Source organism: Phoenix dactylifera, chromosome 8, assembly GCF_051530095.1.
Source record: "Phoenix dactylifera cultivar Ajwa chromosome 8, Ajwa_hap1_PhDact_Kaust_v1.1, whole genome shotgun sequence".
In the NCBI taxonomy this organism is placed as follows: domain Eukaryota; kingdom Viridiplantae; phylum Streptophyta; class Magnoliopsida; order Arecales; family Arecaceae; genus Phoenix; species Phoenix dactylifera.
This window is the reverse complement of record NC_143197.1, coordinates 2,390,175-2,409,348: the sequence shown is the minus strand read 5'-3', so window position 1 is coordinate 2,409,348 and position 19,174 is coordinate 2,390,175. Positions and strand designations below refer to the sequence as shown.

Here is a 19,174-nt window from a genome sequence, read left to right as displayed (position 1 = left end):
GTATAATTTTTGAAGCATGCGACTGAGTATAAGATTGACATTAATTTAGGTCTTGTGAAGCAAAGCAAGGATAGTTTGTATAACAAAACAAAATTTGATGATCCCTGTGATAATTCCAAACTTGTCCCACTCTGCATCAGGCTGGATTCTTGTTGTAAGAGTGCGGACTACAGGGGAAAATTCTCTGCTATTCTGGCATGCACTTTAATTATTCCTTCTAGCAGTTATGTTATCAAACTTATATCTGTTTATTTACCAAAGAAAACTATATTCAGCATATATTTTGTGTCTCTTGGATGAAAATGGTTTGGCCAGGCCACTCTGGTCGACCGGCCCCGATTATAAAACTCGCCAGGTCAGCCTAAGGACCAACTGTTAAGTGTTACCATGGGATCAGGCTCGGCCCTGAACTTTCTTTTTTTCTTTTTCTTTTGTAGAAAAGGTGGTTTTATTACTATATGCTTTCACGTACAGGACCACGAAATAGCTGCATAAAGTAGCTATATACTTAGCAGTAAAGCGCTCGACAGAAGAATAAACGCTAATATAACCATAAGGGGCCGAGTCGGTACGAACAGAGACACGGAGAGAGGTTTACGTAAGCCTAGAAAACACCCAAAGCGATATTCATGCACGACGAGCGCATAGAGCACATGCACGTACTCCGCTTGGAGAGGGGAAACAGAAGGGCCACCGCAACGACAAGTGCTCCGCTCCGTCGAGGAAGAAGATGTTGGAGTTTTTAACTTGTTAAAAAAGAATTAAATTTCAAAAAATATATATATAACTAATCCTATTTCTTATTTGTTAAGTGTTTCAAAAATTTTTAAACTCCATTCTTTTTTAATCCTACATCGGATATATAGAAGCAATTTTTTTTACTTAAATAATAGATTTTTTTTACTTAAATAATAGATTTTTTTTCCACAAAGTCCAAATCTAGCATCCGCTCTGTTTTACCGTTTCCTCTCTCACTTGGATCCCTGGTCCCTCTCTCTCGGTTACTCTTGCAAGAAGCTTATTTCAGAGTGATCTCATGAAATATAGAACATTCTAAGATCAAACCGTGCTGATTGTGAGAAAATGCACTTGCTCCTGTAATAAACAATAATTTATTCTCTCTGTCTCTTGTGTCCGTACCAACTAATTACACTCATGAAACATGGCCGACCAACTTGAAGCCAGCATCTAAAAAATTACAGGGAAAATTGCCGAATTTACTGACACTCTCAATTGGATATTTTATACAATGGGGAAAGGAACTGATCATATGGAATGCTATTCTTATAATTTTATCGATCTTCTCTAATAGAAATACAATCATAGGGCATGACAACACAACCCGAAATTTGGAGGCATGCTGATGTGCTAGTCCCTTCCATCAGACATTCTAGTTATCCGAATCCTGGTGTCCTTTCAGATCTTTGTTCGGTGTTCTGGGGCTCTGTCCCATGCTAGAAGTTTTGCCTTCAAGGGACTCTTCAGTATTGCTTGGCTTACCCTGAAATTTGATGAATCGAAATAAGAATCAGTAGAATCAATACGTAGTAACATGCCTTATGGAGCAACAATATAGCCCTAGATGAAGGATGGGATTTATGATTTTTTTCTGACCTGAATATTACCTTTGCTGTTACAGAATGCATTATTTACATTATTTAACACAAAGTAAAAGCAAAGGATCAAAAAGAATGCATTTTCAATTACAGAAATGGCATGCAAAATAACGCCTTGCGTTATTATATGGCATGCAATATTTTACTCAACAATATCTTTTGGCAAATATGACCGGAGATGCGCACTGCTTTACTTACTCGGCCACACGTCATTTATTTGTCATAACAAATGAAAAGAACATCAAGAAATCCTCAGGAAACAAACAATGAAACTATGGTTTATTAAAAAAAATACTTCCAAATACATCATTTTAAGACCTCAAAACTACATATTGGTTGTCACATTCAACATTATTACAACTGCCTAAGACTTTTCCAGTGTGACTCAAATTTTACAGAGATTGTTTTGGTCATCATGTCGGTCAAGATCAAGAACAAACAGTTCAGCACTAATTAAACGTGGAAAACCTTTATCAACTACTTGTCAAGAAAAACACCATTTGCTGGACAAACATACGACTGATGTGGATAAGCATAGGAGGCAATTCAGGATTGCAAACATTGAAATTTTAATGCTGACTTTGAAATAACTACCTTGTTTTTGTCAAGCCAGCCAAAAGGTCTGGAGAGCAGGCCTATTTTCCTAGTGGGTGCATGCTGAGACAACTCTTGAATGGCCCGTGGAGTTCTGCAAATAAATCACCCAACACAAGTTCTGATATTTGACTAAAGAGGATGCATGCTATGCCTATATCCATATACTGAAAATGAGGATTTGGTGCAGTGAGAGAGTGAACCAGCATCAATTCAAGAGTACAGTTCATTTTATAGCAGTTACTTTACAATAACCATCTGCAAGATTAGATCTAATAGAATCAAATAAGATAAAGATGGAGATACCTTGGAGAATGAGGTTGTTGGGCTTTAACCTGGCCAGACTGGTACTGTAATGTAGCCTCCAGCGTCGTTTCTGCCATCACAGCCCTTTTCTCCATTTGTGCAAGTGCAGACATAGCTTCTTCATATTTTTCCTGCATGTGTCAGGTAAGAGCAGGTAAAGACTTACAGCTCGTGAAGAATAACCCAAAAGGAGTACATACATATATTTTGATTCAGAACATGCCTAAGTTAAAAATATTGAGGGTGCAATCAGTCTCGTTAGCCTCCTAGGAAGTAGAAAAAATATATGCCAAGAAAGGAACATCATGATTTCACAATTTGGGAGCAGATATCACTTCAAGCACATTCTTAATTGAAAACAGAAGATTCACAGCTCTTCTGCAATTAACATTACAAACTGCAACTTTTCAGCAGAGCAAGAAATTACTGAATGTGATTTGAAAAGAACTTGGAATGAGCAAAAATAACAAATAGAAATTTTCAGTAGCTTCCCCACAGACATAAATAAAACACACTGCTCAAACACAGTAAATGATGCCTAGTCTCTGATCTTTAGTTTAACAGAATTATGGATCCCAACAAAGTTACTTCTCAAAAAAGAAAAAAAAAATCAACTAGAGGAGAAAACTCCTGAGATTGAACCATCAAGAGGAACAACCTTACATGTAATTCTGTGACAACAGACAGCTTGACCAGATAACAACATGCCAAAACTCAAAAGTGAAGTTAGTAAGAGGGTACAGATTTTCAGTTTACACATTCTCAATTCACTTATAGGCCTAATGCACATCCGTTTCCACGAAAGCAGGAAATCCGAAGGACATACAAGACACTGGGCCATCCATGTTTCTAGAACCATCTCTTACTACCAGAAGTAAATTGGTAATGTCACAGGTCAACAGTTTAAGAGAAAACTGGAACAAAATCTTTCTTGCTGTGGCTTCACTAAAGGTCAAAAGAAAAAAAAAATGAGCAGCATGCTTGTATAACATTCTGCCAAAGCAACCCCAGCTTAATGAAACAGTCTTAAAACCATTACAACTCCTGTGTACAGCAAATATGATTGTGAAGTACCTTGTAGTGATTGTAACACCTCAAACCCTAAGCTGAAGCACAAGTACATTTAATCACATGATTCAACTAGAATGAACCTTCTCCATCCAGGACTTCAAGTTCGGGGTGGGGGGGGGGGGGGGGTGTTATTTCTTAAGAAAAATGTAGAAAACCCACAATCACTAAAATGCACCACAAATTCATCAGTGGGAAAGCACCTGGAGCACATGAGCTGCGCATTTCTGAGCAGCAGCATCTTGCTCGGCAGATACGCGAGCTTCTTCTGTCACCTTCTGTTCCTGTTCCATCCTCATCAAGACCTACACTATATATAAAAGAGCTTCAATCATGTATTAAGACAGTCGTACTGCATATGAGGGCAAGTGACCAGACCAGAGAAATGGAAAAGATATAAGAAGAAAGCAGCACCTGAAGAATGGCGCGCTCTTGTTCTTGCTTATCTGCAAGAGCCTGCCGAAGTTCAGATACCTCTTTCTCCAACTGCTCAACCTGTCAGACGAATCCCTTTTGTCGAAATAGGAATACAAAGCGTGGCAGAGAGAAATGCAAAATAATATTCATAGATTAAATAGAAGTTCAGATACAATCCAAGTATCAGCAACACCATTCCCCAGATTTTTGGTAAATTCACCACTAACTCATGCAAAAGAGGAAAAACTAGAAAAAATTTGAAGATTTTCAATGTGAAACAAAATTACGATATCATTCTCAAAAGTTATGGTCCAACCATTGGCAATATGGTGCACTCATTTCTCCCATGTTTCTGAAATGATTACAACATAAGGCCCTGGTCTTCTTTGCAGCTTTGAGGCAATTCTAGGATAGGTTCTGAGGTAATTACACAGCAAAGAAAAATCAAGGAGTTTGCTAAAGTTACATTTCATGCTCAATCCACTCCCTGGTGTCTACTAGAATGTGCTCCCAGAGGCATCTTTGCAATGGATCTCGTTTTCGAGGATGGGGGAATGGGTAATAAGTTTTAAAGAGCTTTTTGCATCAGCAGTAAGTATACCCATTATCAAGTTGACAAATGCAAATCAAACGGAATACTACAGACACAGATCTAAAACTTAAAAAAAATGTGAATATAGCAAAAGGTGAATTTTTATGATATGTGCCGCTGGTTGTCAAACAGAAGAGATTTATCAATAATCCTTGGTGTGAGGATAATTGACATAAAAAGGAAATTGATGTTAGTTGACCTATATTTTATATTCCAGTTTTTACTGTTGTCAATAACAAAACATGTGATGCCACCAAGAAAAGGACGAACATTATAACCAATAGCAGCAGGGAGAATGTCTCAACTGAAGAAATGCCATGTAGAGGAGATGTTCTGTAAAGCAGCATCAAGATGAGATAAAATAGATGAAAATAAACTAAATAAGCGAACATAAAGCCTCTGCAAGATTGAGGTTAAAAAGATGCATGTGCAATGAAAAACCACCACACTAACATCTCATCAGTGGATGGGATTACCATAGGCTGGGACGGATGCAGAGTCAAACCACAAGCTCATAATCAAAAGCAGAGGGAAATGATGCAAACGACATAAGTAAAATGCCAAATAGCCCACTTTGGTGGCAGTGTTTTTTTTTTTTTTTTTTTTGAGGGGGGGTGTTGGGGGGGTGGGGTGGCGGGGCACTTGGGGGTGTGGGGAGGGGGTGTTCCCATCCCTCAACATAAGATAGAGTTCAAGCTCCCTCTTCTCTGCATGGCATCCTCTCTCTTAATATAGATATAATTGGATGATTATCTCTTAGAAAACAAATTTCAACAATGCAATCAAGCCTAAGAAAAAGCTTGCAATCTTCCCTGACCAGTGTTCTTCTATGTTAACTCTGTTTTTTCCCTCTCTTGTACCTTCTCTTACAATCTCATATCCATTTTTTCTATGTACCATCCATTCCCCCTCTCCTTCTACCATCCACCATCCTCGTGGATGCTCTTTTGCATGGACAATTGCACATGCAAGTGAGAAAAAGAAAACAGAAACTCAAATATCTTGGACTCTTTCTCCAGCCATAAAATTATCCATAAGGTCAAGTTGATAGCTCTTAAGTGCACACACACATAGAGAGAGATAGAGATCTAAATAGATAATTGAGAGAGAGAGAGAAAGAGAGAGAGAGAGATTTCTGAAAGGGTTTAAGCCAAGAATTTAAGGACTGCTGGTCAGTTATAGGTTTAGAGGAAACAACTAATAAAACAACTACTACATGAATTTTAGATGGAGTAAAATCTTTGCATGCATTATTAAATTAGATCATCAATTACAGAGGCCTACAGGCTTTTGTGTTTTGATGAGAAAATGAAATGAAGAATAGTTCATGAAAAGAAACTAAAAGGAAAGAAAAGAAAGCTGTTGAGAATGTGGTTAGGATACAGTGTTATCCTGATCCACTTGCCTTTTGTTGTCTTCTTTTAATACCACTATGCAAATTGGAAGAAAAATTTTTAAGTATCTTAGAGAAAACCTCATTTCTTAATTTTCTGCTTGCATCTCTCCCTAAATTTAATTTTCTCCTTACATTTCTCTCCCTAAATTTATCTTTCATTACCCAACATTGGAAAAGAATACCATCCCCCTCCCCCCACCAAAAAAAAGGAAAAAAAAAGAACTTCTCTCACTCATTTTCTCAGCAACCAAGCAGAACATTAGTGTCATAGCTCAAACACATAGAATCCTTTGTTGATTATAATTAGAACTCTGCTGTTTCTAACACTCTTTTCTTCTACCAAACTACTAATAGTTTCATTCAGCATGCTTAACTGTAGACATGAACTCCAACACAGCCCATGAACCCAGCATAGATGGCATACATAAATTCAGAGAAGAAGACTCCAGAACTAAGCAAGTGTCATTTCAATTGGAGTAAAAAAATGCAATCTACTACAGATTAAATGCAGATAATAGTCAGAGTCATACAGGGAAAAGAATTTTTATTTATAGATGGCTAGAAACTTGAGCTGTATTGCTACTTAGCAACAGAAGCTGTCCAATAAGCATCACAATAATCTACCTTGGCACTTAAAAGGCGTCTATTATCCTGCTTGACCATCTCCATGAATGCTGTCTCCAACTCCTCAGCTCTAGCATATAATAGGAACAGCAAATAAAATTTAAAATTTACTATGAGATTATTTGAAATTTGCTTTTGGGAAGATAAACCATTATAGTTGCAAAACTGTATGTTTTAGAATTGCAGAAACAAGAGATAAATGACCACACAATTGGATATCAGAACAAACAACAACTCAGAATGGCAAAAAAAATAAAAGTCTCCATGCATTTGGCAATGCCTAGCAGTTAAAAAAGTCATTGGTAATGCATATAGTTAAAAAAAAAATCAAAGTAAAATTGCACAAACTACATGTTCCATGCAAGCCAATCAAGTAGCGCAAAGAACCTCTCATTTTCCCTCTAAGCAAATGAGGAACATTCACTGAAACATGATCTTGCCCACAATATTCAGTGTCATCGTCACATTTTAAAGAAGATATTTAAGCTAGCACATAAAATTGAGTGAACTTTGCATTCAATGAGAGCATAAATATCAGCCAAGTCCTAAGGAGATTTTGGTATTATATAATATATATAGGAATGTAAATAAGAACGCTTTTTTATTCCACTGTTACGTGGTTGCCTTTACAACTTCAACTTGGGTCACTCGAGTCAATTGGAAGAACAGGAACAGCAAGATCTTCAACAAGCAGAAAGATACTCCAAAATGACCCACTAAGCTTGTGGTTGCATTTGCAGTCGAGTATTTCAAATCAAAGGAAATCATATCAGGTTAATCAAGTTTGGAAACTGATCATCTGGAGTCTCAAATCCAGGACCCAGCAGATTTGAATTCAGTTAAGTGAATAGACCTAAGGGACAACTAAGTAAAAGAATCAATAAAGCAATAGCTAGAACGTTGGTTATAAATGAAGAAGGGAGCATGGTCAAACATCACATAGGGGTAGTGAAGGTTCCGGGCATGTTATACCTCAAAGCAAATTCAAGCAGATGGCTGAGTTAAGGGCCTTATGAGAGGGTCCCAGTGATCACTCACAGGCTTTGCAACATGACAAACATTTGCATGGAGGTGGCCTCTAGTAATCATTTCTTGGGTTAAATGAAATTGTCAAGAACAAGATAAGAACCTAGCTGTTAGCAGTAGGAACTAGGAATTATTTGGGCCAAAGTAGTGACAAGTACATCTCACATACTTACAAGAGGGCTGCTTTTAACAGATTGGCTTGCTAGGTCCACCAAGCTCGGTAAGTTAGAGCAGAATTTGCCTAGAGATTTTGTTAAACCACAAAGTTACACCAAGTAAAGATCTCCGACTCTGAAGAAGTTGATGCAAATGTAAGGAATTATAGCATATAAAGTAGGTGAATGAAAAGTATATCATAGTATTTACCAATATATATATATATATATATATATATAATAGTGAAATAAGGACTCCATGAAATAATCTGCCGACACCGCAAAAGATTCAGTAACGTTAGATTAGTTGGTGACACTACAGCAAGTCATGCAAATTTCTTGTTTCTTTTCATCAAATTCGTAGTGGCAAGTGTCAAGACTACACTGCTATTTAGCAAATCATCTAATATAATATCTTTTTCCCCCTTAAAACCTTTTTTCACCAATCCAAAAATATAAAATATGCAGATGTCAAAATTCAGAGACAAGCTTTACATGATAGCAGTTAAACTATGTAGCAGGCTGGCAGGCCTGCCTAAAGGCAACTCTGTGCCTCCTCCTCAACATCTTACATGAAGATACCATATCAGGCATAATAAACTAATTCTTCTCGACATGGACAAGAGGGATCAAAAGAATAACAAATTCTTCTGGACTTGGGACAAGAGGGATCAAAAGAATAACAAATTCTTCTTGACATGGACAAGAGGGATCAAAACAATAACAAATTCTTCTTGACATGGACAAGAGGGATCAAAAGAATAATTATGTTCCGAACGCAAAAAGCAAATGAACTGATTTGGAGTAAAAAAATAGGGAAAGGTCTAAGACTCACTTTTCTTTTACCGAGACAATTCACAACATAAGACTCACATGGCCAACCTGGATATTACAAGGACACCAACCTGAGAACAGCTGATCTTTTCTCCTCCAGCAATTTACACAGCTCGACCTTCAACCATGTCACCTAGACAAAAATTGCATATCATCTAAATTTCAACAGAAGTATAATGAAAACAATGGAAGGGAGAACTATTCAAGCATTTAGACCTTTTCAAGAATGATTGACTAATAGATGTGTTTCATGTTTCCTCATCAGAAAACTATGTGTTCATGATATTCGAAGAAAATAGATCTACCTACATTATATTTCAGCATTAAATAAAGCAGTAGTTCAGTAATTCATATTGATGCTAACAGATCACTTTTCAAATTGGAAAGATGTGCCCTCATTCTTTAGATTTACAGAACATTGAACCAACTGCAAACAAGTTCATTACTAGCTAGCATCCATGAAGAAAGATATCTACATGACCATCTGAAAATTCATGGTCAGTATTGTCGATGTCCAATAACTGGGAGAAGGCTTGTTGATTAATGTTTACAGTGTAAAGATTCAACTGTTGAACTGTTTGCAAGAATATGGAAGCAGGAATTCTTATATGCAACTTGATTATCTCCTCTTACTTGCAATAGCAATATCTGGCATGATTATCAACTCTTGCAATAATAATCGGCATGCTAGAGGCTTTCAATGTCTTGTCCTCCTCGAATATATCACAGATGCAACAGATTTTATTTTGGTAAGATGGCTATATTAAAACAGCCCTAGTGTAAGTACAACCACTTGAATCCAAAACCAAAAATGTCATGAAATTGCCCAGGAGCAGAGGAAACAGAATCCCGAAGCACAAGCCCCATATGATTGGCAATGTGAGAAGCTACCCAATCTACGGCACTATTTGCCTCTCTGTAGTCATGATTGGCTTCAAAAGAAGTGAGGGAAGAAGTAAACCTCCAGATGTCCAAAAGAAATGGATGATCACCTTCAATCTGATTTACCTTATTTGTTATCCAAGTAATCAATGTTTACAAATCCCTTCAAAAACTACGTTAGTCGCCTTCAGCATTGAAGTATCATGTATTAGACCTTCCCATGCCCCACTCAGCCCAGCCAAAGGGACTCTGATATCATAAAGACAAGTTCCACCCGCAGCCACAAAGGACATAGAAAAGTTTCAAACCGCAAAACCAGCACCATCATTTCGATGTAAAATATAAAGGAAACTTAAACAATTGTAACCAGGCAGCCATCAATGTTCCAAAAGACAAGCATGGTTCTTTCCTTCTTCAAAATCCAAGGATCCAAGGCTGTATTTTCAACTGCTATATCCTAGTGCCAGCAGACTTACTATCCCCAGTACCACTCCCTACCCAGTAATACCTTTCTGCTTCTTCAATTGTTTTTGGCCCCTGCCACCTTAGCTTGAAGTCTGAACACATCACAATCTATTTTTCTCTAAGTGTTTCTTCCATTTTGCTGTTGAAGAAGAGTATTTGAGTATCACAGGAGCAATATTCTGTCAAATGGTTGAAGCATTTATCATATTTGAAACAATAGGGCACGTGCATGTCACCTTTAGGTGGTTCCTTACACAAATTTTGAGAGTATAGTTGCTAATTGAAAGCAATAATTGATTCATGCCAGACCCAGAGTCCAAATTCTGGATATTGATGAAAAGAAGAGAGGCATCAAGAATACAATATTTCTGCATCCAAGTAGGTTGAATGCAACCCAATAGTGATAGAGTGGTACAACATTTTGTGCACTAAGATCTTCCAGATATAACTCTCATAGCCCATTTTCTGTTAGATATAATTTATTCAGTTGTTTTGCTGATATATTCAAACCAACAAGTAACCACGGCAATAACTAGGAATGAGACCAGTTCTTTCTATACGTTATTCAGCATCAAGGCACTTCAGTATACTGAATAATTAAAATTTTAAGTATAGAATTGCTCCTCAACCATATCATACCAATTGTAGTTTAGAAAAATTAGACCACTAAATCAATTTTAGCTTTGAAAAGTTTTTGTTTTTTATGTTTTAATACATTTTACCTAATTGAGTTACATCCCACCAGTGATGCATCAGGCAGTTGAAGGAACTATAGAAATAACTTTGGTTTAAGAAATAAAAACTTACCTGTTCTTTAAGATCAGGTAAGGAATCTGGCTCTGAATCAACTGTTAGACTATTCGAATATCCTTCTATATCTGTCGATCCAGACTTCAAGGGATGCAAATCCCCATTGGTTTGCGTATCACCTAACACCTCTGCTGCGTTGGTTTCTGTAAGTGTTGATCCTGGGTCATGTTTGAAACTATATAACTTAGATGCTAGGCCCTTAGAGTCCTTCCATGAATTAAGTCCTCTGGATCTTTCCTCCATGGCAGCTATAACTGCAGGCCTATGTTTTTTCCTCAGCTCTTTCAATATTGTTTCATCTACAGCTTGATAACCCATGCAAGCTGTCAAGACAAGCTGGCTACTGTCAAAGGTAGAGCCAGCAAGGGACTGCAGTAATGTAACTGCATCTCCAGCATCTTTTGTAGTCACGACTGCAGGACCTACAGATTGACATGTGATTTTTTAAAGAAAATTATTATGCTACAGTACTAAAAAATGAACAAAATACAGAAATTAAAAGGAATTTTATTAAATGAGATAATAAACTAAAATAGGTTTGCCCCGTACCATATAATTCCATCAAAGCAAGTGCTGCTCGAAATAACATTACACGATTTCCATCAAAGAGAAGCACATCCCATATACGAAGAACTGAAATTATAAACACCACGAGATCTTTATCTATGGATACTATAGCATTTAATTTTGCAATGTATCAAGGTGCAAGTATCAATTGATGAGTTCCCAAAAGAAAAGGAACATATGATACCATTTTATTTAGTAAATGTAGTCAATGTCTTGATGGATATGGTAATAAGACATAAATAAAACCTGACCACTTTCCCATGGAAGCATATTCATGAAAATGGAAAGGAACCAAGGTCCAGTGACCCATGCCACCTGCACGCCCAGATAATCCAAATGATGAACTGCAAAACAGAAGCATACAAAATGTGGAGTTAAATAGGTTTGCCAAAGAGTGTGGGTGCATGCATATATATGTACAACAATACACATATACAGACAATGAAATACAGACCCAATTTTGGAAATTTCTCATGCACTAGCTCCTCAAGAACAAGCTGGTCCACCTGATGCAAAAAATAAATAAATAGAAACTAAGATGTGCAACATTAGTGATCAGCAATATTAATCCATAGATTGCTTCTCTTACAAGACCTCCTTAATTTCAGATATATATGCACAGGAAAGAGTAAAAGTGGTTGCTAGAAAGATCCTACAAATAAATTGATTACCTGAGATTCAATCATTTCCTCAGAATAGTAGCCATCAAAGTAGTCATCGAGGATACCTAACAAAGTCCTGTTGAATTTTGCAATGACTTAGAAAAGCAATGCAACTGACAATATATACTAGAATAGATATGTTTGCTTGATCAAAAAAGTCGAGATTCATGATCAGCAATCATGAAACTTTTTTCTTTTGCCAACTCAGATTTGGAACTAATCATGCTAACCTACCAAAATGCATTTTCCTCGGGCATCAACAATAGTAACAGGCCCCCAAAGAAATTCATAGCCTACACAGACAATATTTAGCACAATTTCATCATATGGAGAATAGGGCATATAACTGGAAATTCAATCTAGGAACTAATAATAAAGAATAAAAATTCTTAACTCAAAACAAATAAAAATATGGAATACTAACAGGAAACTCAATATGTCAATTCACACAGAATAAGATAAATAAAGCTTTAGCTCGGAGGGGAAACATATAATAAATCGTAGGTAAAAATAAATCATAAATTTTCTTTGGTAAAAGCAGTCTCCTGACTTCCAGCATAACATAAAGTAACATCACTGCACATATAATTTACCAGAAATCTAGCAACCAAAGTGGGACTGCCTGTGTATTCTGGCGAAAAGAAAAAAAGAAGGGGGGGGGGGGGGGGGGGAGTACATAATTGTCAAATTTCATGGAAACCCAAAACCCATAAGGATTTTGATTGGTACACCGAAACCATGTAAAAAATGCTATTCCAAAATTAGCCAAAGCCTCAAATTTTTAGGTAGAGTGGTTAAAACATGATATTTTTAAGCCCTTTCTTTGGCTGGAGGTCATTGATGCAGTCCATATACCAACTCACATGAAGATCTGAGTAATGATTCAAATCCTGTGGGCCGTCCTGGTTTTTTCACGGAACAGGACATGCTGCTGTCCCGCACTCTCCAGAAACTTGGGACATTGGATTTCCTGGGATGTGCCGAACAGGATGTTGGAACCACAACGGGACGGTCCCGTCCCAATGCTTGAGACGGTGCCCTGTCCCAACATCCCACAAAGACTTGAATACTTGCTGAGGAGTCCATGAAATATGTGAAAATAAAGTAAGATAAATAGTAGTGCAATAATTAAATTCTGAAAACCATCTCCCAAAATAAACAGTAATAAGAAAGGCATGTTAATACACATTGTCTGATAATATCGATACTTAAAATACAACTTTATTGTATGGCTTCTGTTTAAAGTAAGCTCTAGACGAGCCTCAATAAAAGGCTCATCTTACAGAAATTAACAAAGCTGGACCTCATCTAAGTAGCCAGACCTCACCAACTATTATGCCACATATGTCACCCCAAGATCTGCTCTATAATTAGATATTTTCACTTCGCATAGCTCACCTTCGAGTTTCTGCTAAGCTTTTGTACTCAATTTTTTTTCAGACTCATAAAGTCACAAGTTAAAAATTTTACAAGCATTCGATACTTATAAATAACAAGCAGCATCTTTGTAGAGATTAAACAGGAGAATAAGAAATTGACTACTCATCTTGATCATAAGAGGAGAAAAAAAAAAAGGAAGCTAGCTTGTGTTTAGTAACAGGACAATTGGAGGAAAGAAAACAAGATATTCAAATCCCCATTCTTATAGGAACTTACTTCCTATTAAGGGCAATTGGAGGAACTTACTTCCTCAAGTCTTTGTAATATTAGGGCGATTATCTTTTCAGATCAACTGATAAATCAAATACCCATTCTTATTGTGCTTTATTAAGGGCTGATAATTGGAAAAGGAGAAAGAGATGAGCAAAGAAGAGGACTCTTTTGATTTACTACCACAAAGAAAGCATACAAGGTGAAGGAGAATGTTGTTCCTGGAATAATATAATCATCTCACTGAATCCTAACCCTATCAAGTCTACTAGGCTTCATTTCAAATCAAGAAAGAAAATACCACATAATAATTGTTTTGCATCTGATAATGAATGATGCAGTTCCCAATCCACATATATTATCACACATAATGTAATCAAGGAATGAACAAAATGAACCATGCTGGCCTCCTCACAGTTCTAACACACCTGATGTCCCGTGAACCAGCCATTTCAACATTTTTTTCTTTTTTTTTTTGAGAAAGAGGGAGGTATAACCGCCCATATTATTAAAACTATTGCAGTCAAAGCCAGGTTACAAAGTAAATAAAAAGTTATAGGAAAATCTAATAAGAAAGGAGGCCGAAGAGACCAAAAACCCCAACTAGAAGTGAGCTATTTAAGAGTGGATTCAGAACAACCGAAGCTGGGCTGTGTTTTATCATTGAAACAAAGTAACCAACATTTATTCCTTTTTGATTAGTCATTCAGCCATTACTGCTGGCCATGGCATTCAAAACCATGATCAGACACGAGAGTGGGTGCACAAACAAGGTTGAATGTGAGTAAGGATACTATTAAGATGGACACCATAACTGCCTAATTGATGCTTTATAGGTACAATGCCATGACCTCAAATTAGGTTACTTACATGCAAAACTTTTGCAGAGGCACCACACCTGAAGATACATTTAGAAGTCTTATGGTTACGTATAGTTATACCATTAGAAGCAGAATTATAGTGTAGTCACAAATGGGTATTTGATTAAATGTGACTCATGCAAATTTCCATATTATAGCCAGATGTCCAAATATTCCATGACATATGGGGGCTGAAGCCACACTGGACCACAAATTATGAGATGTCCGCTACTCCACACTCACATGCAGGTGAGCTCATCACCATCCTTCCCTATGCTCCCATTTCTCTTTCCTTTGCCATCTGCATCCACTTCTATCTTCTTCTTTTTTTTCAAACCAACCTAACCCTAGCCATGGTCCGAGTCTGAACAATTTCTCTTTCCTTATTTTTTTCTGTTAAAACAATGGATTTAGAGCTCCACTTTCTATACCAGGTAATTTCTTTGCATTAATCAATGTATTGATTTGAAAAGTACTATAGCCTATGTTCATGGATACAAAACAATCTAGATTCCTAACAAAGACTAGTTATTCTTTTGCTCTTATAATCAATAAAATCTTGGCATCTGCACGTGCAAACTTGGAGGATAATTATTTTTCAGAATAACACACCATATCATTCTTGAAAGCTGCAAAGCTTTTGACAACACCTCACTGTACAGACATGGATTGTTCATGAGAGCACACCCTAGCAATGAAAAGTACTGACAAACGCACACAAAGAAGTGTGAGAATTGCTTCCTCAATTTTAACATGTCCAGCTGTTCGATAAAATTTTGAGGAAATATTTGTCCTTTTTTGATCACGTCATTCATGATCTTCTTCAACAGATGGCAGTTAACATCATAAAATGCATGAATATGGAGTATCAGATTCCATCAAATGAAAAAGCTTCATATCTTCACCAGATATAAAAAGTGACTACAATACATATAGAAGACAAGAAGAACTACTACAGAGTCCAGTCTTGAGTACCTGGCAGTAACCAACTGATGGATTATGGCGAGCATATGCTGTAAGCAAACGCCTCAGTGCATTTCTCCCATCGTCATCTAAAGCGGGATGCCCTGGAAATGTTCGAGGCAAATCCTGTAAAGAGAGCATACAAGCCATGCAGATGAGAATCATTCATTTTGTAGTAATTTCAACAGCCCAGGCTTCTATGAGATAACAAAGGATGGACTTTGGACTTCATAATCCTTTAATCTAATGACCTTCTCAATCTGTGTCTTGCATTTCTCAGGCACACATCCTCCCCGAGGTCTTTTTGGCATGCTAAGAGCGTCATTTGGAAGTGAGGCATCAGATTCAGTAGTGTCAGTGTGTGGAGCTAGCAAGTCATTATAGTACCCCTCCACCCTCCGTGCCGTCACACCCACAAAAGCTTGCCATAGCTGCGATTAGAGTGGAAGATAGATTGAGATAAGACAAGCACCAGATTACTGATCATGAGTGCAATAGTACAGTAATGACTGCACCTCTGCTCTGAGAGCCATTGGCACTCCTCCGCGAACAAGGCACTCCAGCTCTTCTTTCCAAGGAGAGAAAGGCTCCTGCTTTGCTGCTGAATCAGCATTCCCACCGTCACCTGAAGCCGCCTCCTCCTGGACCGCATCCGATCTCTCCACATCATAGAACTCTTCCTCAGACTCTTCTTCTTTAGAATGTCTTGCCACCTCTTCAATTGGTGCGAGACAATTCCCAGTTCTCCCAGATTCCCGTTCACTGCAGGATAGGCTCCTCCTCTTCTTCACCCGATGACTCATCAACTGCTCGATGGCAGCGAGAGATGGTCTTATCTGACTCCATGTATGGGTTCTATGGATTTTTGCCTTTCCTTTCTCAATCGGCTCCTTCTGTGCACCAACTTCCTCGTGTCCATCACATTTGTCAAGTCCGCTCTGATCACAGTCATTTCCTGAGTCGTTTGGCGTGTCCGCACCAATATCTTCTGCCGATGAGTCGTTGGACAACACCGGAGCGGACTCGGCCAGGCTCTGGAGGAAGTTCTTCCATCGATCCGATCGCTCTTCTTCTTCCTCCTGGAACCATTATGAGATCAAGAATCTAAGCAATACCTTGATATATAATTTTTACGGAGTCAAAATATATATATATATATATATATATATATTGGATGGATTGCCTTGTAGATTTTTGCATATTCCCGGTATCTCTGCAAGTGTTGAGGCCGCACGGCAAACCCATAGGCGTCCCTGCTCAGATATCATACCGTCAATTGGAAAAATTATATAGAAATCGGTCCCTTGAAACTGAAGAACTTAAGAATCAAGAATCAAGAAACCTAAAAGAAAAATATTGACAAATCGATAAAAAAAAAAAATCTAATCTTTACCTAGACTCAACGTCCATTAAAGAGAAATCAATCAAAACACCATAGCAGAACTCCAATTAGATCGTCCATCGCACTAGCTCTCGAAGGACGCATTTGCCACCACAGGTAAAACCGCCCTAGAATCCGTAAAGATCCCTAATTTAACCTACTGCCGCGACAGTCGAACTGAAACCTATCTCCTCGAACGCGTACACCACTAAATCTCGGGGGTACTGAGGCTGTATATATAATAAAGAAATGCAAGATCGCAGGCCGCATTTGCCCGAATTAGGATTACGCAATGCAAGGAAAAATGGGGAAAAAAAGAGCACTAAGAAGGAAAGAGAAGGGAAGAACAAGGAAAGAGATACAAGGTACGGGGAGAAAAGAAATCCGCTATCATCTCGGCGGGAGAACAAACGACACGTGGAGAGAAGGGGCCGATCACTCACCGCTTCTGCTCTAAAGAGATGACGGGGAGGCTCTTCCCCCTCATCGCGCGCTCGCAATATTGCCGGCGGAGCCGTGATGATCTTGAGGAGGCGCTGCTCCTGCCGCTGGCCGCCGCCGCGTCTCGCTTTTAGATTTCTTTTATTACTCCGATTCAAGAACTGCCAGGTTCAGCGTGACAGTGAGTTGGAGAGGAGATTAGGGAGGATTCTTGGGATGAACAAATTTTTCTTGCACCAAAAAGAGGGGGCAGGCCAGAGGAGGACGCGGGTCGAGGAATTTTGGGAATGCTGAGAGACGGGAAAATTGTGTGCGAATTTCTAGTTGCTAACGCCAAACGTGAACCAGCGGGAGCTTGAAGCCTGGTTTCAGGGCTTTTGGGGGCAGGCAATCTCTCTTTCGGAGCGCACCATTGGAGTTTGGTGCCCGTTTTGAGATGCTCTAACGGTTAAATGTCTTTGGCTGATGGCAATGGCAGGGGTTCGTCTCGATATGAAATTATCATCAATCACAGCCGCTGATTTCTATAACAGTACATCGAGATGCATGCTTGATAAATCGGATCCACGTAAATCAGCGGCTATTATTGGCTGTCTTCGTGGGGCCGAGCTGCATGCATTACTGCATTAGAGGCGATGATTTCTCCCTAAATGGAGGCATTCCGACATGAGCTGATTTAGAATCACGGCTTGCATCGTTTATCAGACGGTGGAGGCTTGCTCACCTCAGAAACAATCTTATTCTGACCTTGTTATGGTACCATGCTCCTTTGCTAATATAGATGTTTTGAGAAGTGGATTGCTGCATATTTTCTTTATGGTAGAAATTGAACATGAGTCATTCAATAAGTTTCCATGCATCATCGTGAGATTCAAATTAGCCGTTTTAGCTTAAAAGATTCCTTTTATGTATATTTCTGACCATCGTTAAAATTTATTATTTATTATAAAATATATATCCAATTATATTGGTATTAGCTTGCTTGGTCATTATTAATATTTATTATTTAATATACAACAAAATTTAACTATTAAAATTTTTTATTTATCAAAATTTGTTATATTTGCCATATTGCATTTTAAAAATAATTTAAAAATGAGGAAAAAATTTATACCTTCGATGCATCGTACAAAGTCAATACTAATAATGTTGGTATTAACGATGAGACTTTTCAGGTAAGTTTTGTGCAAAATTTTTTTATTCGCCATGCACATACCAATATTAATAACATTGGTATTAATGATAAAAGTTTTAACTTGGCCATAATTAAAATTTATTGCTTAATGTACAATAGAAATTTGGCAATTGAAGTCTTCCACTAGTATAAATTTTATATTACTGTATTTTATTTCAAAAAAGTTGAAAAAGAGAAAATATATATTTCGTTGTATGGTTTATTTGCTGGTATAATTTGAAAATGATGTCAGGATATAAAAAATATCTATAAGAAATTGAATTAGTATTGGCAAGAGGAAAAAAAAAGAAGGAGATTTTAGATAAGTACACAAAAGCAAAAATAAAGATGTTTTAAGATATGCATATGAAAATATTGCTCAGCATCAAAGAGAGGCTTCAGAAGACAACGGAATCACGGCAGGCGGGAGGAAATTATAGCCATTAAACAAAAAATTATAGATTATACCAATTGTGTTCCAATAAAAATAAAAAAAAGGGTTACAAAAAATTTCAAAAGGATAAACAATTATCCTTTTGAAGATATTTTATTAGAAAAATATATTTTAAAAATCATCAAAGTCATTGAAACAGTAGTGTTCTCAACAATATTGATAATAAATTTATTATATTATGATTTTTATGTCCGACATCACCATTGCACCATTGAATCATTGGAATAGTAGTGTTCT

At 37.5% G+C, this 19,174-nt stretch overlaps 1 pseudogene across 1 annotated transcript; it reads right to left on the bottom strand.

The window, feature by feature from the left end:
- Positions 1–1,216: 1,216 nt before the first annotated feature.
- LOC103709144 (uncharacterized) lies at positions 1,217–17,737 on the bottom strand (annotated as a pseudogene). Its single transcript, XR_015967734.2, has 17 exons — positions 17,312–17,737; positions 16,671–16,740; positions 16,003–16,566; positions 15,739–15,918; positions 15,500–15,613; positions 12,249–12,307; positions 12,024–12,090; positions 11,604–11,858; positions 11,335–11,418; positions 10,783–11,207; positions 8,700–8,761; positions 6,614–6,683; positions 3,999–4,079; positions 3,788–3,889; positions 2,517–2,647; positions 2,211–2,304; positions 1,217–1,501 (listed from the first exon to the last, which is right to left on the bottom strand). The product of XR_015967734.2 is annotated as an uncharacterized LOC103709144 (transcript).
- Positions 17,738–19,174: the final 1,437 nt, after the last annotated feature.